Below are 21,280 nucleotides of genomic sequence, written 5' to 3'. Positions count from 1 at the left end.
ATATCTAATACAAAAGACCAATTAGCATAGGAACAAAAGTTCAAACTCAATAGTTGAAGAAAATATGAGATAATATCATTAATTGTTTTTGAATTCATTAAGATTTTGTATTTGTTGTTGATGAGTGTACTGGAAATTGAATATTCTCATACAGTTTTGACAAGTTTGTTGAGGCATCATGTTGGGTCCATAAGACCACCAGGAGATTTTCTGATTTGCTAGGAGGACTCACAGGACTCAGTATACAGTCATATTCAAGACTACGATTAATTTTATTTTTTCATTGAAATATAATTAACATAACATGGTATATTAGTTTCAGTTATAGAGCATAATGATTCAATAATTCTACACATCACTCAGTGCTCACCACGAATGACTGATTTATTATACCAAAAGGATACAAAGTAAAATCAGCAAAGGGAAAAAGTACATGGGGTGAAATCCTGGGGAAACCAGCTATGAACTTCCAAGAGTCCTCTCCCAGTGGAGTCACGCAGGACGCAGTTAACTCTTCCGATAATAAATTGTGATAACATGTGTGAAATGCTGTCTGTCAGGGAATCTCATTAGAAACTCAGTGTCTAAGGTTTTATTGGGGACTGGTCACATAAATATCCAGCTTTACAGGAACCCAAATTCCAGGGTCCTAGAATGAAAGCAGGTGTTTAGAATAGACGATGTTTTGGCACAGTGAACACTTTTCTCAGTTAGGAAATGATGGGAACCCTGTCAAAATCCAAGATTTGTATTATGATGTAGATGTTTTAATCAATTCTTTATCTGTTTGGTCGTATAATGAAAAATGTCAATGTCAACGACTCAAAGATTTTTCTCTTATGTTTTCTAAAAGGTTTATTGTTATAGTTCTTTCATTTATATATATAACCCATTTTTGTGTATAGGTGTAATTTTTGTATATGGTGTGAGGTAAGTGTCCAAGTCCATCTCTTTGAATAAAAAGTTTTGTTGAAACAGCCAATTGACTATAAATAAAAGGGTTTATTTTTGGTTATCAACTCTATTCCATTGATATATATGCCTATTTTTATGCTAGTACCACACGGTCTTCATAAATAATAGCTTTATATTAAGTTTTGAAATTAGAAAGTAAAAATACCTCAATCTTTCTTCTCTTTTCAAAATTGTCTTGGATGTTATGGGTCTTTGCTTTTCCCTGTGATTTTTAAGATCAATGTTTAAATTTCTGCAAAAAAAGAGCCTCGTGAAATTTTATAGAGATTTCATTGAACCCATAAATAAATAAAGATAAACTTGTCATCTTAACTACTGAGCCTTCCACCCCATGAACATGGAATGACTCTCTGAGTATTTAGATATTTTTAATTTCTCTCAAAGATGTTTTGTAATTTTCACTGTGCCATCTTATACTTCTTTAGTTAAATTTATTCATGAGGATTTACTTTTTGATGTGATTTGGAAAATAATTGTATTCTTAATTTCATTTTCAGATTGTTCATTGTATATAACAAAACAATTTTTCTGTATATTAATCTTATATTCCGTGATCTCATACTAGGTCTTAATGGTTTTTTATGTATTTCTTGGGGTTTTCTATTTGTATTACTTTTTCTTAAAATGTTTGATAGAATTTACTAGTAAAGCAATTTGGGCTTGAGATTTGATTAGTGGGGCGATATGTAATTCATAAGTTCAATTTCTTTACATATTATAAGTATTATAGGTATACACAGTTTTTCTATTTGTTCTTGACTCAAGTTAGTTAGTGTTTTTAAAATTTGTAGTTTTCTTTTTTTTAATAAATTAATTTTTATTGGTGTTCAATTTACCAACATACAGAAAAACACCCAGTGCTCATCCCGTCAAGTGTCCCCCTCAGTGCCTGTCACCCATTCCCCCCCACCCCCCGCCCTCCTCCCCTTCCACCACCCCTAGTTCGTTTCCCAGAGTTAGGAGTCTTTATGTTCTGTCTCCCTTCCTGATATTTCCCACACATTTCTTCTCCCTTCCCTTATATTCCCTTTCACTATTATTTATATTCCCCAAATGAATGAGAACATACACTGTTTGTCCTTTTCCGATTGACTTACTTCACTCAACATTATACCCTCCAGTTCCATCCATGTTGAAGCAAATGGTGGGTATTTGTCGTTTCTAATGGCTGAGTAATATTCCATTGTATACATAAACCACAGTAGTTTTCATCTAAGTTGTTGAGTTTGTTGATGTAACATTGCTCATACTATTATTCCTTAATTATCCTTTTGCTTTTAGAAGGGTCAGTAGTAATGTCCCTTTTTCTTGCTAATTTTGGCATTCTGTGTCCTATCTTTTGTTTTCTTGGTTAATATAGCTAATGGTTTATCGATTTAGTTGATATTTTTTAAAAATAAACTTTTGTTTTTGCTTGTATTTTAATTTTTCCATTTTCTATTTCATTGATTTCCAACCTAATCTGTTTCATTCTTTCTCTTCGCCTTGTGTTTAGTTTGCTCTTCTTTTTTTGAGCTCATTAAAGATACAAGCTTTGATTATTGGTTTAAGTTCATTCTTCTTTTCTAATATAGTCATTTAAAGCTGTAAATTTCTATCTAATCACTACTTACCAAAGATTATGCTATATTCTCTTTTCATTTTCTTTCAAATCAAAATAAATTCTAATACCTTTGTAGTTTCTTTTTTGACTCATTTAGAAATGTGTTATTTAGAAATGTAGTACTTAATTGTTCCATATTTGTGGAGGTCCCAAATTCCTTATATTTTCAGTTTTCAATTTAATTCTATTGTGATTGAAGGGTATATTTTGTTTCATTTCAGTCCTTTTGAATTTATTCATACTTGTGTTTTGGGCTCTTATGTGGTCCTTGTGGAGAATGTTCCATGTGTGCTTGAAAATAATTTGCATTGTGCAATTGGGTGGAGTTTCCTATAGACGTTTGTTCAGTCAATTTGGTTGGTAGAATTGCTCAAATCTTCTATTTTCTTTCTATTTTTTTTTAAATTTTTTATTTTATTTTATTTATGATAGTCACAGAGAGAGAGAGAGAGAGAGAGGCAGAGACATAGGCAGAGGGAGAAGCAGGCTCCACACAAGGAGCCCGACATGGGACTCGATCCTGGGTCTCCAGGATCAGGCCCTGGGCCGAAGGCAGTGCTAAACTGCTGGACCATCAGGGCTGCCCTTTAAAAAAATTTTTACCCTTTTAATTATTTTCACAGCCTTCTCTTTTTTTATGGAGATCCAAATTATTATCTGACTTCTTTTCCCCCTTTGGCTGGAAAGACTTTCTTTCATATTTCTTATAGGGCAGGTGTACTGGTGGCAAATTCTCTGACTGTGTTTCTCTGGGGATATTTTAATTTATTTTTACTTTTGAGGGATAGTTTTGCTGAATATATGTCTTGTTTGAGTCTTCTTTTATTTTAGTACTTGGAATATGTCATCCAACTATGTCCCAGCCTTCATGCTTTCTGATTGAAATAAGTTATTCATCTCACTGAGGATTCCTTATATGTGAAGAGGTTTGCCCTTGCTGTTTTTAATATTTTCTCACTGTTTTTTACTTTTGACATTATGACTGCAGTGTGTGTACTTAGAGATTTTTTTGAGTTTTTCCTGCTTTGGAGTTTGATGGGCTCATGGATATATAAATTAATGTTCTTCATCAAAATTGGGAATTTTTTATTTTTATTTTTTAAATTTAGATTTATCTTTTCAAATTATTTTTCTTCCTGCCTTTTCTTCTTTCTCTTCTTATTCTGGGACCCTCATTATGTGTATGTTGATAAGCTTCGTAGTATCACACAGGTTTATGAGATTTGGTTCATTTTTCTTCATTCTGTTTTTCTTTCTATTCTTCAGACTGGGATAATATATATTTTTAAATATTTTATTTATTTATTCACAAGAGATGTAAGAGAGAGGCAGAGACAGAGGCAGAAGGAAAAGCAGGCTCCTGCTCCTGGTGTGGGACTCAATCCCAGGACCCCAGGATCATGACCTGAGCCAAAGGCAGACACTCAACTACGGAGCCACCTAGGCATCCCCAGAATAGATAATCTTAATTGATCTCTTTTCACGTTTGTTCTGTCTATTGCCCCTGTAGTGTATTTTTTATTTCACTTATTATAATTTAAATCCCCAGCATTTTTTTGCTTCTTCTTCTTCTTCCTCTTCTTTTTTGGTACTTGTTTTTTTTTTATTTTGCTCTGTTGATATTCTCCATTTGGTAAGACATGGTTGGCATACTTTCATTCTTGAATCCTAGTTTCCTTTATTTCTTTGAACATACTTAATGTGGCTTATTTAAAGTCTTTGTCTAACTTAAAATCCTGGCCCCCAGCAGACATTTTCTATTGATCGCCCTTTTCCTGTGTGGGGTCCATAGTTTTCTGGTATGTTGCACATTTCATAATTCTCTTTAAACTGATCACTTTTGATAACATATTGTGGCAACTTTGGAGTTAGAGCTCCCCATCACACTTTGGATTTGTTGTTGTATCTCTGGTTGATTTTTTTGGATCCTGCTTGTTTGCTTAGTGCCATTCCTGGACTATTTATTTGTATAGACTTCATATTCCCTGCTGTGCGTGGTGACTTACAATAAAAAAACCCTTAAATTAAAAAAAAAAAACCCTTAAAATTAAAAAAAACTAAGTCTGGCTTCTTATGGGTTACCTCTGGAGCAGCACAGTGTAGTAGTCAGCCAATGATCAGTCATAAAAGTTCCTTATATATACTAAGAGAAGTATGCCTTCCATCCTTTGTCAGATGGATCTCTGGGTATAGGCATCCCTTTAAATATCAGGCCGTTCCAAAGTCAGCCTCAGCTTTCACTTTCTGATTGTACAGGACCTTATGTTCAACCAAAAGTGAGTGACTTGGGCTCTCTTCTTTCTCAGTTTTTTCCTAACCATCAGCTCACTCCGCATATGCACACAGCCCTCTAGGGCTACAGAAATATCTCAAAGCTTTTCAAAGTCTCTTAGGGGTGCCTACACCTCCAGGTCTATCTTTGATATTTTTGGCCAGGGTCTTGTTTTCCCCAACTGATATCACAGTCTTGGACAGCTGTGATATTAATAATTCCAGCTGATTGCTATTGTTTTCAGTCACACCCTGGGGATAGGTTTTGTCTCACATAGTTGAGCTCTGAGTTAGCTCAAGTAGCAACAATTCCCTGGAATTGGAGCTTTTACAGAGAGCTGTAGGTGTGGTCAAAATATTGACCATCCTCTGAGGATAGGTATTTATTTATTTATTTATTTATTTATTTATTTATTTTTATTTATTTATTCATGAGAGATAGAGAGAGAGGCAGAGACATAGGCAGAAGGAGAAGCAGGGTACCCCCGGGGGATCCTGGTGTGGGACTTGATCCCAGTACTCCAGGATCAGGCCCTGAGCCCAAGGCAGATGCTCAACCACTGAGCCACCCAGGTATCCCTGGGGATAGACTTTTAAAAGAGCTCCAAAGGAGGTCACTTCTCTCTTTTGACCATAAGACCATCAGCTTTTTATGGCTTCCATGCCAATGAGTTTGAGGTGAGGCATGGGAGAAGACTCAAATGAAAGTGTCATAGACCCCACGGTTCTTACCAAGATAGCGTTATTTTTCTTGAATAAACTCTTTCCAGCGTGTCCTGTGCCTTTGGTTAATTTTCAGAGTTAATAAATGGTTGCCTTGGATTGCTTTGGCAGTGTTTCCCATATATTAACGGGGGTACACTTTCACCAGGGTTCTCCCTCTGCCACTTTGGAAGTTGACTCAAATCCTCATACATTTTTAAATAAGTGGAAATTGGTATTAGTTTCCCAGAGGGGAGATTATGAATTTTAATATAAATTATTTTAAGAAGTTGATGCCTTTTTACCTAGCTGGTTCTTTCTTGAGTAGCTGATTAGAAGGAAGTAATCAGAATTCCACAAAATGATTATATACAGTATTATTCATAATAGAGAAAAGATATGCATATATATCTAGCCATATATGTTTGGTTAAGTAAATTTTTATGTGATTTGCAATGACTGCATAATATTTCATATACTATAAAGGAATATACAGCATGAGGAAGATTTTAAAGCATCCTAATAAATGACCAACGTGCGAGACCAATTTTGTTCTATCATATATTGCAATACATATTCTAAATTATGTAATATATGTGTATTTTTACATGTTACATATATTCTGTAACACACAAACATATGTCTAAATGTACACACACATACATGTGGATATATTATACACTGTAGTATTAAAAGTGGTTATATCTGCATCTTGGATAATCTTTTTAAAAATTTTTATGTATTTTAAACATTTTTGGAGTCAACACATTTCTTTTGCAACCTGAGAAAAAAGATCAGGCATGTGTTAAGACTAATTTGATGAATAATTTGTAAGTTGTAGTTACATCTATTGGGTGAGGTGGCTTATTTACATGAGGGTTCTACTTTTGAAGAAATTTAATAGTATTATTCCTTACAAACTAGCCTTTTTAAACTGTTTAACTTGGATAATTATATAAAGGACCAAGTTTCCCTTCTTCTAATTTTGACTTCTACAGCGCTAAGAGCCAAATTTGTGTTTTGTATCCTTAACAACTGAACAGATTTTCATGATATGCACTCTTTTGCCTTTTTCTTAGTGACGCTTTCTATCCCTTCTAATTTTCATTTTTCACTTGTATCTTCAACGTATTGTGTTTTCTTGTAACTTACATATCCTTCTAAAGCATCTCCAATCCCTTTTAGAACAGTAAAACCCCTGAGGCATGAATATATCTGTATATGCACACAGATGCGCACACATGTTAAAGGTAAGCACAACATAACTCATGGTTTTTGAGATTTTGAAATATTTATCTGTGAAATCATCCCTTATTTATATAATGCATGTATTCTTTATACAATGTATTTGTTCTACAATGTGTTGGCAGTTTTAGCACACAAAGCTATTTTTCCTACCCAGTTTCTCTGTAGGTTCATTTCTTCCTTCAGTTTTGTGTGTCATTGCTATTATTTTAATCACCGTTTTACACAATCCTGCTGTGGTCGGTAACATAGCATCCTGGAAAAAACTCAGGGGCTGACAGAATTTTGGGGTTTGTGTCAAGGCTTTGACAATTCCTGGTCATGTAGCTTCAAGTAAGTCATTTAAACAATCCAAACCACCTCATTTGAGAAATAGGATGACAATATCCTCTATCATAACTTTTGGAGATCAATTGACATCAAGAATATGGAATGCTTTTGTCACACTCACATATGGTTGTACAAATAGTGGACAAAGGAGTCTGCAAAGTCTGAATTTGCCAAACTGATCACCTTAACTCAGGGCTACATCTCCCCAAAGAGGGTGATGGTTTCTAATTTGTACGAGGTCGCCATAGGGACTAGTTGTATTTCTAAAAGATGATCTACATAAATTGTAAATATATTATCCAAATGCATTTCTCTATATCAAAAATTTTGTAGACTAAGTTCCTAAAAATCTTGAGGGGTAGGGGTGATTTAGCCACTTGTTTTTCTGTTTAGGAAGTCACGTTATGAGAGAGCATACATTCATAAGAGTCCAGTTTATATATACTGGAACTATATGATTATTTAGAGTAATAGCAATCATTAGCTTTGGGAGTTTTGCAAAAAGCAATGGTGTAGCATTTGCACCAAAACGAGTATACTAGGGAAAGTTTTGTTCTCATTATATGCCTCCCTTGCTACTGTATCTAACACATTCTGTGAGATCAGCATGGAGAGTCTGTATTTCAACATGTGAGGGTCAACTTATTATTAGCCTGGTGTTGTGGATCCTGAGATGTGGTGTCCAAATTTCCTCTTCAGGTCTGAAGCACTTATTTCCCTGGAGTGTTGCTTGCTGGCAGTTCAGAGCTGAGCCTGTTCCCAGGAATTGCCCTTGGCTGAAATGGCTGTGTCTTCCAAGGTTATACCCTTTTCCAAGGGGCACACAGCATTCAATAACTGGGTGATGTAGGCTACAAGGCTGATCCCCTTGCTTCAATTTGGAACATCTCTGGAGGTCACCTCAGCTTCAAAGCTCTCCGTGAAGCCGACTGGTCTCTGTTGCAGTTATATTATTGTTCACTTTCTCCCATTCTCCTTTATGCATGTTGTTCACAAAAGCAGTCCCTCGAAAAGCTGTGCACAAATCTTCATCTCTGAGTCGATTTCCCAGGGAACCCAACCTTTCTACCTATAAAACCTTTAGAAATCCCTGAGATGAATCTTCAGGTATAGAAGCTAGTTGTCTTGTCAATAGCCATTCTTTCCTTCTTTCTCAGAAAGTGAACTTCAATTTAGGCTGTCAGTGGGCCTAGATTACATTCCAAAATATATTTCCCAGACATCATTACAGGCAGGAGGGCCATGTGATACAGCTCTGGCCAATGAGATGTAAGCAGAAGTCACTAATTTGTAAAGGTGCCAAATAGCTGATATCCATCCTTCGGCCCTTCTTCACCCTTTCTCTTCTTTCTGAAAGGGGACCCCAGGGGGAGAAACCCAACAGATTTTGGAACCTGAGCTCTAACATCCTTGGGTTCCTGAGCCAATGTCAGCCACCAATCAACTTAGGACTTTCATAAATTGAATGAAAGGAAACACATCTTGTTTAAGTTCTTGTTGTTTGGATTTTTGTTATATTCAACCAAACTCAATCCCTATCTCGTAGAGGTGGCAGGAAGGAATACTTTTAGGCTCTGGATTCAGATCAGAGGTGAGTTAGAGTGTAGACTCTAAGTTGGAGTTAGATGACCTTGACCTTGTGTCTTAGTCCACGGACACATTGAGCCTTGACTCTTTTTTTTTTTTTTTAAGATTTTACTAATGAGAGGCAGAGACACAGGCAGAGGAAGAAGCAGGCTCCATGCAGGGAGCCTGATGTGGGACCCAAACCCGGGACTCCAGGATCACGCCCTGGGCCGAAGGCAGGCGCTAAACCACTGAGCCACCCAAGGATCCCTGACCCTCGACTCTTATTTGTAAGCTAGGAGAACATTACCTATGACACCTGCTTCTTAATGAGGATTAGATGAAGGAGTAGGTATAAAAGTGTCTAGCACAATGCTTGGCATAACATAAGGGCTCTGTTAATATTAGTTCATTTTTTTTTTTTTTACGGACCCCCAGCCCCTTGTAGCTGCCACGTTTATTCTTGTAGATTGGAGCATATCAGATGGGTATGCTGGATCCAAGCAATCCTGATAGGGCCCTCTCTCAGCTTATCACCAACCACTCAGGATAGGGAACCATTCTTTCCTGGCCTATCATTTCATGAAGCTGTGCTACACAGTGTGATATGACAAAGGAGAAAGGGAGACTGAGAAAGTGTCGCAGTGTGGTTGTCTGAGAAGGAGATCATGACACAGTTTTTAAGCATGCAGAATGTTTATTCAGGAGTGTCTTTAGATTCAACTCCTGTGGAAGGGGCAGGGAAGGAAGCAAGATTAGGCAGGAGACATCCAGCTGTGATGTAAGCAGAAGATGCCATATTTCCCTGTGACAGCCTCTAGTGGCCCTATAAAGAGTGGCGGAGTAAGGAAAGCCCTTCAGAATTTTTCCCCTGGTTGGGCCCACATGGCCTGGCATGTTAGGCTCCCACATGGTTAAGACATTGGGTATAGACCACCCAGGAAAGTGGGCAAGATACGGTTTGGCTGTATCTTGGCCAGGCTGCTTGGCCAGGCTGCTTTCTGCATCTGAGGCAGATCCTGAAGAGGCTGACAGCCGGAGGCTGTCTCTGCAGCAGGCCCAACAGCTGGAGCAACACATCCTTCATTGAGGAGGGATCTGGTCAGAGGCTCATCTCAATATTGACTATAGATGAGAAGAAGGAACACGGTAACAGGAAATCACATTGCTGGAATGTAAATATAAACTAACAAAAATACTTTCCGGTTCTTCAGAGACCATTGCAATTCTAGTTCCCGGCTAGAGGAAGTTTTGATGCTGTTCTTTGGAAAGAAAATGACCAGAAATTAAGATTACTTTATGACTCTTTTTCTCATCTTGAACAACTCACAGTCTTGGCCTTCTTATTTCCCTGAAGCATGAGAACTAGATTGAGAACTAGATTGTGCCTGTGCCATTGGAGATAAAAGATCTGAGTTACCATATGTAAAAGGTCTCACTGTTTTGAATGAACCGGGAGTTTCAGTGAAGCCAAATTAATTCTTGCTTTTATTGGCCTAAAACTAGTCCAAACAGAATCAAAACATATGGCACTTAATCACTGAAAAAGCAGTTTACGTACACGACCCCACATAATCCATACAGCACTGTTAGAAGGTGAGGGTTGTCAGCTTCATTTTCTTCATTGCTGATGGCTTTGTTCAATTCTTGACCAAATTCCTTAGTTGCTCAGAGCAAAAATGAAAATATACAAGCAAGCTCAGATGCATTACATAACTTTCCCAAGGTTATTAAGTTGTCGGCTATGGACTGGAACCCGGGCAGTTTTACCATGAGAGTGGTAGTTTTTTCCATTGTGCAATCCATTCCATGATTCCTCCTCCATATTTCCATTTCTTCTGTTTTCTCTCTTACTCAGAATTTGTTCTCAGACATCATGGGGTGTATTGCAACATCATCTGTACCCTCCTTAGTAGATAAGCCAGCAAATCTAGTCCAAGATTTCACAATATATTGGGATGCCTGGGTGGCTTAGTCGGTTAAGCATCTGCCTGGGCTCAGGTTATGATCTCAGGGTCCTGGATTCAAGTTCTGCACCGGGCTTCCTGCTCAGCAGGGAGTCTGCTTCTCCCTCTTCCTCTGCCCCTCCCCCTGCTCATGCTCTCTCTCTCTCTCTCTCTCTCTCTCTCTCTCAAATAAATAAATAAAATCTTGTAAAAATTTAAAAATACATATAAAATATTCTCTTGAAATCAAACAACACACGTCTGCTTGCTCTCTTGCCCTAGCTGTTGCCTTGTGAAGGTTGAGGCCCAAATGAAGCAAGGATTGAACCATTAACTGAGAGCTTCTCTTACTGAGATTAAGCTTTTGGTCATGGCCAAAAATACTGCTTGTTAAAAGCATTTCTCTCTCTTTGATTCTCTCTCTCTGCCTCTGTTTCTTTATTTCTTTCTCTCTCTTGCTGTTTCTGACTCTTCATCCTTGTCTCTGTGTCATTTGGTCTTTATCTGGTTTTCACTTTCCTCTCTGCATATGTTTATTTTCTTGCCTGCTCTCTCTTCCCCACTTCTTATTCTGCTTATCTCCCTCAGCCTGTTCTCTATCTCTCTTTCTCTTTCATATCAAGGTGTGGTCTCCACCTCTCTATCTCTGCCTCAGCATCTTTCTTAGTGTCTGTGTCTCTTGTATATCTTCCGTCTCTTGCTCTTTTTTTTTTTCTTGCTCAGTCATGTACAAATGTTCACTAGGAAGTGTTTTGCTTCTTGAGAGATCTTTAGGTCCTCTAAATTAAGTGATTTTGTTATGAGATTTTCTCATAATAACCATAACTAGAAGACAACTGATTAAACAGGAGATGAATATTTAATGATAAATCCATGAATACTTCATTTTGTCGAGCCCATTATGTTTTGGGAGCCTTTAAAGCTCATTAGTGAATTCCTGCTGCATCTCTGTCAGATGGGCTTTTGCTTTAACCGCCCCCCCCCGCCAGAGAAGACAGAAGTATAGCTGAGTCCTCCTGAACCTCCACTCTGCAATGAGGTGACCCTGCCCACTTTATTTAACCTCCATGCCTTAGAGCAGAGGTCAGCAAACCACAGTCCTTGGGCCATATCGTGCCTACTGTTCGTTTTTATATGGATTAAGAGCTAAGAATGCTGTTTACATTGTTTAAGGGTTTTAAAGAAAGGAGAAATAGGATATGTGGCAGAAACCGTACTTGTCCCACAAAGCCTAGAATTACTGCTCTCTAGTGCTTAACAGAAGCAGCTTGCTGAGTCCTGCTTTAGAGACTTGTGCATGGGAGTAGCCACACCAGTGATGTCCTCAGGACATTAGAAGCACACTACAACTTACCCCACGCTCTCTTGCGGTAAGATCCAGAAAGCAGAGCCTGAAGCAAGGATGCTTGTGCAAGTAGTTTAGTGAGGGAGAGTTCCCCAATGAAATCTCTGATGAGTGAGGCAGTCAGGAAAAGGCAGACAAAGCCAAGCCAAGATGTGGGTTCAGGGCAAATCTAGTCTCATGGGGAGCTGTGTAATGTGAAGAATGCCATGGAATCGTCCCACCTAGGGGCCTGGGGGTAGGGCCTTAATACATTAATGAATATTACTCATTAGTTATGTGCCCGTGCTCAGAAGAGGGGTCTGTGTAGTGTTCCAGGCCTTCTTGCCCAAAGCAGTCCCTGGTAACATAGCCCAGTTTTCGAGAGACAGGTGACCTAGTACTCCTAATCACAGTAGCCTGCTGAAGGGCATCTGGGCAGGGACCCAGCAGTAATTTCAACACAAGTGGCAATGGGGAAGGGAGGCCACTATAACCTTATACCCCCCTGGCTGGCAGGTTGTAGCCTCCCTTGGACCTTGTAGAGCTCCTTGACTCTAAGTGGCTGCTGGGGATGGGCTCCCTCAACCTATCTGCAGATACATAGCCATGCCCCAAAGGGGGCATCAGACCTACGAGCATGTGAGAAGCTTGATTTGCCTTCTAGATTAAAGGATGAAGAGTGATGGAATGTCTGAGCTGGACAGGGTTCAAAAGTCATGAGATCCAGTACCCTCATTTTAAAGGGAAGGACAGGGTGCCTGGGTGGCTTAGTTAAGTGTCCAGCTCTTGGTTTCAGCTTGGTCATGACCTCAGGATGGTGATGAGCCCCACATTGGCTCCACAGTCTGCAGGGAGTCTGCTTGGGATTCTCTCTCTTCCTCTCCCCTCTCCCCCACCCCCTGCTCATGTTTGTGCATACGCTTTCTCTTTCTCTCTCTCTCTGTCAAATAAAATCTTTAAAAAATAAAGGGAAAGACAGATTTTACAAGGCTCCACAGCTGGCAAGCAGCTAGGTTTGCATTACATCTCTGTTTTCAAACTTACAGTATAGGCTAGTTTTCACAATTCTACAATGTATCTCTAGGCTTTGTGCCTAACATCATAGAGCACATGGAGATTTGAGCAAAGGTGGGAAAAAAATCAGTTTATTTTCTCTATCATTTAATCAATTAACCACTATCCTTATGTGAAGTTATCCTCTCAATTGCTAATACATGTTTAATAAATTTTGTATTTTATTTTATTTTATTTTAATTATTTTTTTAAAAGATTTTATTTATTTGAGAGAGTTTGCAAGAGGTGAAGGGCAGAGAGAGAGGAAGAGGAAGGGAGTCTCAAGCCGACTCCCGACAGACCCTGATGCAGGGCTGCATCTCAGGACCCTGAGATCATGACTTGAGCCAAAATCAAGAGTCAGATGCTTAACAGACTGAGCCATCCAGGTGCCCCTGAACTTTGTATTTTTATCTTAGAGAGGTTTTAGATTTGCAGAATTACCATGTAGATAGTGTAGAAAGCTCCCATATATACTGCATCATCACCACTGTTATTACCATCTGGCATTAATGCATATTGACATATATTTTCATATGTAAAGATCTGTATCTTTATTAAGCTGAAACTGGTTCATACTAAGGTCTCCAACTCTATACCATTCCATGACTCATTCTGGCTTCCTTCCCTGTGTCCTCCCACTCCAGCAGTGAGATCTGATTCTCATTGTCTGCCATCCTTTTAATGAACTGTTCAATTCCAGTCTGAATGTGTGGTGTTTTCAGAATTGCTAACCTCTACCCCCTGGGGAAACAGTTTTATGAACTCTAGCACAGTAGTTAAATATAGGTTCTTTTGCTTTTTAGTCGTACAAACTCTGCTCATTTTCAAGTTAACTTATTACATCAGTAACTTTTCATCCACTACCTGAAGTGAGGTGGTTCCAAACTTTTGGAAAACATTGAGATTCTTTTGTCATATTCTGCATTCCAACCTGAGATCTCTTGGCTTCTTAGAGGTTTTTGTTTGTTTGTTGTGTGTGTTTTTGTTGTTGTTTTAATTTGCACACATTAGGCTGTCTGTGCTGTTAAGCCCTATGAGTTTTGACAAATGCTTAATATATTATTTTGACCATTACAGGGTTATGTTCTGGAAAAGGCGAAACTATATAGTAAAAACATCAGTGGTATCCAGGAACTTGGGCAAAGGGATTTGAGGGTTGAAGAGCTGAACACGATGTGTTTTTAGAGTGAGTGAGAAGTGTTCTTTCTGTTTCTGCTTTCTGGGTGAAATTGGATTAACTTGCTATCATTTTCTCTGTGAGTATTTGGTGCATTTCCCCATTGAAATCACCTGGGTCTAGTGCTTTGTTTTTTGGGAATTAGTTATTATTATTTCAATCTCATTAATAGATATAAGGCTTTGCACATCAACTATTTCTCCTTCCGTGAGTTTTGGCAGCTTGTGTCTTTGAAATAATTAGTCCATGGCTAGTTATCAACCTTGTGGGCAAAGAAATGTCCTTAGTGTTCCTTTATTATCATTTGAATGTCTATGTGATTAGTGGTGAGGAAACCTCTTTCATTTTTCATATTGGTAATTTGGGTCTTCTCTCTTTTTTCATTGGTTAACCTCCCTATGGGTTTATTAATCTTGTTGATCTTTTGGTTTCACTGATTTGTCTCTATTGGTTTTCTATTTTCAGTTTCCCAGATTTCTACTCTAATTTTATTTTTTTTTCCTACCACAGGCTTGAGGCTTAAATTGCTTTACTTTGTCTTGTTTTCTAAGGCTTTTAAAAAATATTTTAATTTATTTATTCATGAGAGACACAGAAAGAGAAGCAGAGACATTGGCCAAAGGAGGAGCAGGCTCTCCACAGGGAGCCCGATGCGGGACTCAATCCCAGAACCCCGGGATCACAACCTGAGCCGAAGGCAGACACTCAACCACTGAGCCACCCAGGTGCCCTTTTCTCTAAGGCTTAAGCTAATTTATTTTATATCTTTCCTCCTTTCTAATGTGTATTTAATGCTATAAATTTCCCTCTAAGCTCTGCTTTCACTGCTTCTCATAAATTTTGAGAAGTTGTATTTTCATTATTATTTAATTAAACATATTTTGATATTACGTTCTTGAGACTTTTTCTTTGACCCATCTGTTATTACAAAAGTGTTGTTTAAGAGGGGGGGCAGAGCAAGATGGAGGAGGAGTGATCCTCCACTCACTTGTCCCCACCAACTTACCTAGATAACTTTCAAAACATCCTGAAAACCTATGAATTTGACCTGAGATTTAAAGAGAGAATAGCTGGAATGCTACAGAGAGAAGAGTTTGTGTTTCTAAGAAGGTAGGAAGATGGAAAAATAAAATAAAATAAAAAAGAATCAAGTTGGGGAGGGGCCACTGCGAGAAGCCTGGCTAAGGCTGGGCGGCAAGAGCCTCCCTGGACAGGAAAGCCCAGTCCTGGAGAAGGAGGAATTTAACAATCCACCCCAGATTCTTCCCGGATGGAGAGGTGCTCACCAGGGAACTAGGGCAGAACCACAGGAGGGGCAGTGGAGCCTCCAGTCTCCTGGGGTCACTAACAGAGGAGGGGCGCCTGGGGGACAGCGCCCCCCACACACCGTGGGCCAAACTCAGTAAAGGGCTGGAGCGTGTGCCCAGTGGGACCTGTGGAGAAGCTGGTTGGTCAGGCGGCTCTGGGCAGAGGGGGCTGTGCCCTGCTGCCTTTCTTTTTTCCCCCTCATGATCTAAAATTCATATATATTCATGGGTTTACTTAGGGAGGGGGCTTCCTGGCTAGAACAGAAGCTCTTGAGGACTGGAGACAAGTCTGCACAGCATAGGGACTCAATCAGCGTGTTACATGATTGTTTTCTCATCAAGCACTTCTCCAAGAAGACTCTGAGCTCCATGCTTTGTGGTCAGAGTGGACTCAGGTTTTGGGGGTCCGAATGGTGGGCCGCTCTCCACTCAGCTGCTTAAACCTCAGGTGGAACTGTGGCCCCGGAAGTGCAATTCCAAGCAGCACAGGCTCCAGATGCCAGGGCGCCAAGCAGACACAGCCCAGGATCCTGCACTCCCCCCCGGGACAGGCGGAGGCTGGGAGGGCACAGGACAGCAAGGACTCTCCTGCTGCCGGGCGCCCCCGAGCTGTGCAGGTCAGTGACCCCCGCAGCCCCGGGAGCACCCAGGCCAGTGCGGACTGGGAGCTCCTGTAGTTACTGCGGGAGCTGACTCCAGAGCTGGAAGGCTGGCCACCAACAGTGTGGTTGTTCTTCCTGGTGTCACCCTGTGCCTAGGACAGAGCAGGGCACCAGGGAACAGGGGCCATACAGGATAAACAACTCCCACTGAGCCGTGCCTGGCAGGGGGCGGGGCAGTGCCCCCAGGTGCACACACCTGAGAATCAGCACAGGAGGCCCCTCCCCCAGGACACCAGTTAGAAGGACAGGGAAAGAGCAAATTCTTGACTGAACAGCACTGGAAAGCTCCAAGGGAAGTCAAGGGATTTATAGTACATAGAACCAGAGGATACCCCTCCTTATTTTTTGTTTTTCTTTTTGTTTTCTCTTCCTTTTTCCAGTACAACTTATTTTTAGCCACTCTGCAGTGCGCAAAATGACTAGAAAGAGAACTCACCACAAAAGAAAGAATCAGAAACAGTTCTCTCTGCCACAGAGTTACAGAATTTAGATTACACTTCGATGTCAGAAAACCATTTCAGAAGCACAATTATAAAGCTACTGGTGGCCCTGGAAAAAAGCATAAAGGATTCAAGAGACTTCATGAAGACTGCAAATTTAGATCTAATCAGGCCGAAATTAAAAATCAATTGAATGAGATGCAATCCAAACTGGAGGTCCTAACGACGAGAGTTAATGAGGTAGAGAAAAGAGTGAGTGACATAGAAGACAAGTTGATGGCAAGGAAGGAAGCTGAGGAAAAAAGAGAAAAACAATGAAAAGATCATGAGGAAAGGTTAAGGGAAATAAATGACATCCTCAGAAGGAAAAATCTACGTTTAATTGGGATTCCAGAGGGCGCCGAAAGGGACAGAGGACCAGAAAGTGTTTTTGAACAAATCATAGCTGAGAACTTCCCTAACTTAGGGAGGGAAACAGGCACTCAGATCCAGGAGATAGAGAGATCCCCCCTAAAATCAATAAAAACCATTCAACACCTTGACATTTAATAGTGAAACTTGCAAATTCCAAAGATAAAGAGAAAATCCTTAAAGCAGCAAGAGACAAGAGATCCCTAACTTACATGGGGAGAAGTATTAGATTAAGAGCAGACCTCTCCACAGAGACCTGGCAGGCTAGAAAGGGCTGGAAGGATATATTCAGGGTCCTAAATGAGAAGAACATGCAGCCAAGAGTACTCTATCCAGCAATGCTCTCATTTAGAATAGAAGGAGAGAAAAAGAACTTCCTCTGAAAAACCAAGAACCATATGATACTCTCATTAGATGCAGAGAAAGCATTTGACAAAATACAGCATCCATTCCTGATCAAAACTCTTCAGAGTGTAGGGATAGAGGGAACATTCGTCAGCATCTTAAATGCCATCTACAAAAAGCCCAAAGCAAATATCATTCTCAGTGGGAAACACTGGGAGCCTTTCCCCTAAGATCAGGAGCAAGATTGGGATGTCCACTCTCACCGCTGCTATTCAACATTGTACTAGAAGTTCAACATTGTACTAGAAGTCTTAGCCTCAGCAATCAGGAAACAAAAAGAAGTAAAAGGCATTCAAATTGGCAAAGAAGAAGTCAAACTCTCCCTCTTCACCGATAACATGATACGGTACATAGAAAACCCAAAAGCCTCCATCCCAAGATTGCTAGAACTCATACAGCAATTTGGTAGCATGGCAGGATACAAAATCAATGCCCAGAAATCAGTGGTATTTCTATACACTAACAATGAGACTGAAGAAAGAAAAATTAAGGAGTCAATCCCTTTTACAATTGCACCCGGAAGCATAAGATACCGAGGAATAAACCTAACCAAAGAGGTAAAGGATCTATACCCTAAAAACTACAGAACACTTCTGAAAGAAATTGAGGAAGACACAAAGAGATGGAAAAATATTCCATGCTCATGGATTGGAAGAATTAATTTTGTGAAAATGTCAATGTGACCCAGGGCAATTTACACATTTAATGCAATACTTATCAAAATACCATGGACTTTCTTCAGAGAATTGGAACAAATCATCTTAAGATTTGTGTGGAATCAGAAAAGACTCCGAATAACCAGGGAAATATTGAAAAAGAAAAACATAGCTGGGGGCATCACAATGCCAGATTTCAGGTTGTACTACAAAGCTGTGGTCATCAAGACAGTGTGGTACTGGCACAAAAACAGACACATAGATCAATGGAACAGAATAAAGAACCCAGAAATGGGCCCTCAACTCTATGGTCAACTAATATTAGACACAGCAGGAAAGACTATCCACTAGAAAAAGGACAGTCTCTTCAATAAATGGTGCTGGGAAAATTGGACAGCCATGTGCAGAAGAATGAAACTAGACCATTCTCTTACACCATACATAAAGATAAACTCAAAATGGATGAAAGATCTAAATGTGAGACAAGATTCCATCAAAATCCTAGAGGAGAACACAGGCAACCCCCTTTTTGAACTTGGCCACAAGTTCATGACATTAGATGTAGATGTAGATGACAGCAACTTTTTGGAAGATACGTCTATGAAGGCAAGAGAAAGAAAAGCAAAAATGAATTATTGGGACTTCATCAAGATAAAAAACTTCTGCACAGCAAAAGAAACAGTCAACAAAACTAAAGGACAACCTACAGAATGGGAGATGGTATTTGCAAATGACATATCAGATAAAGGGCTAGTATCCAAGATATACAAAGATCTTATTAAACTCAACAGCAAAGAAACGAACAATCCATTCATGAAATGGGCAAAAGACATGAACAGAAATTTCACCAAAGAAGACATACACATGGCCAACAACACATGAGAAAATGCTCCACATCCCTTGCCATCAGGGAAATACAAATCAAAACCACAATGAGATACCACCTCACACCAGTGAGAATAGGGAAAATTAACAAGACAGGAAACAACAAATGTTGGAGAGGATGTGGAGAAAGGGGAACCCTCTTGCCATGTTGGTGGGAATGTGAACCGGTACAGCCACTCTGGACAAGTGTGTGGAGTTTCCTCAAAGAGTTAAAAATAGAACTGCCCTACGACCCAGTAATTGCACTGCTAGGGTTTTCCCCCAAAGATATAGATGCAGTGAAACGCAGGTACACCTGTACCCTAATGTTTTTTTGCACCCTAATGTTTATAGCAACAATGTCCACAATAGCCAAACTGTAGAAGGAGCCTCGTGTCCATCGACAGATGAGTGGATAAAGGAGATGTGGTCTGTGTATACAATGGAATATTCCTCAGCCATTAGAATCGACAAATACCCACCATTTGCTTCAGCGTGGATAGAACGGAGGGTATTATGCTGAGTGAAATATGTTAGTTGGAGAAGGAGAAATATATGGTCTCATTCATTCGGGGAATATAAAAACTAGTGAAAGGGAATAAAGGGGAAAGGAGAGAAAATGAGTGAGAAATATCAGTGAGGGTGAGAGAACATGAGAGACTCCTAACTCTAGGAAGCGATCAAGGGATGGTGGGAAAGGAGGTGGGTGGGGGAACGGGGTGACTGGGTCATGGGCACTGAGGGGGGCACTTGACGGGATGAGCACTGAGTTTTATGCTATATGTTGGCAAATTGAACTCCAATAAAAATATACAAAAAATGTTTTTTAATATCCAAATACTTTGAGATTTTTCCAGGTGTTCTCTTCTGTTGTTTTCTCTTTTAAATTACATTGTGGTCTGAGAACATACTTTGTAGGATTTCTTTCTTTCTTTCTTTCTTTCTTTCTTTCTTTCTTTCTTTCTTTCTTTCTTTCTTTTTAGTTTGTTAAGGTATATCTTATGGTTAAGAATGTGAGCTATCTTGGGAGATGTTCCTTGCAGGCTTGACAAGAATGTATATTCCACTGATGTTGAAGAGCCTATTCTATTAATATCAGTTAGATCAAGTTGATTGCTACTGCTCTTCAAGTCACCTATATCCTTTTGATCTCCTGCCTCCTTGACCTATCAAGTAGTAACAGACGTATTGGTCTCCAACTTTAATACTGGATTTGTCTGTTTCTCCTGTTACTTTAATCAGTTTTGGCCTCCTACATTTTGGATGGTGCTCTGTTGTTATGTTCATTTGTACTTAGGATTGTTCTGTCTTTTGGAGAACTGACTCCTTTGTTATTATGTCTTCTCTTTTTATTTATTTTTATTTATTGTATTTTAGATTTTTATTTATTTATTCATTAGAAACACAGAGAGTAGAGAGAGAGAGAGAGAGAGAGAGGCAGAGACACAGGCAGAGGGAGAAACAGGCTCCATGCAGGGAGCCCAACATGGGACTTGATCCCGGGTCTCCAGGACCACACCCTGGGCCAAAGGCGGCACTAAACCGCTGAGCCACCCGGGTTGCCCTGTCTTCCTCATTTTAAAAAAGATTTTATTTATTTATTAGAGAGAGAGAGAGAGAGAGCGAGCGAGAGAACATGAGCAGGGGGAGCAACAGAGGGAGAGGGAGAAGCAGGCACCTCGTTGAGTCGGGCGAATAATGTGGGGCTCGATCCCAGGACCCTGGGCTGAAACCTGAGCCGACCTGAGCTGAAAGCAGACACTGAACCAACTTAGCAACCCAGGTTCCCCTATGTTTTCCTCTTTTATGCCTCACAAATTTCCTTGCTCTGAAGTCTACTTTGTGTTAAATTAACATGGCTACCACAGCTTTCTTGTATTAGTTTTAGTGTAATGTACTATTTTTCTTCTTTTCTTTAAAGTATCACAGTCTGAGTATTTAAAGTAGACCAATTGTGTGGTTCTGCCCTTCCAAGAAAATCCATTGCTTTTTGGTGTGCTTAGTTTGCTTTTTGTTGTAAGGACTGATGTGATGACTTCCAAGCTTTTTTATATGTCAGAGCTGAAACCAGAATTCTTACTAGTCTTTTTAAAAATCAACATCTTGAGGCACCTGGGTGGCTCAGTCAGTTAAGTGTCTGACTTGATTTTGGCTCAGGTCATGGTCTTGGGGTCCTGAGATCGAGCCCCACATTCGGCTCTGCACTCAGCATAGAATCTGCTTGTCCTTCTTGCTCTGCTCCTCCCCCACTCTGTCTCTGTCAAATAAATAAATAAATGAGTAAAATCTTTAAAAAAATCAGCATCTTCTTACTATCTTCTTCCTCTCCAACCTGTATAA

This window comes from Vulpes lagopus, chromosome X, assembly GCF_018345385.1.
Source record: "Vulpes lagopus strain Blue_001 chromosome X, ASM1834538v1, whole genome shotgun sequence".
NCBI classification, from domain to species: Eukaryota; Metazoa; Chordata; class Mammalia; order Carnivora; family Canidae; genus Vulpes; species Vulpes lagopus.
This window is presented reverse-complemented; position numbering follows the sequence as displayed.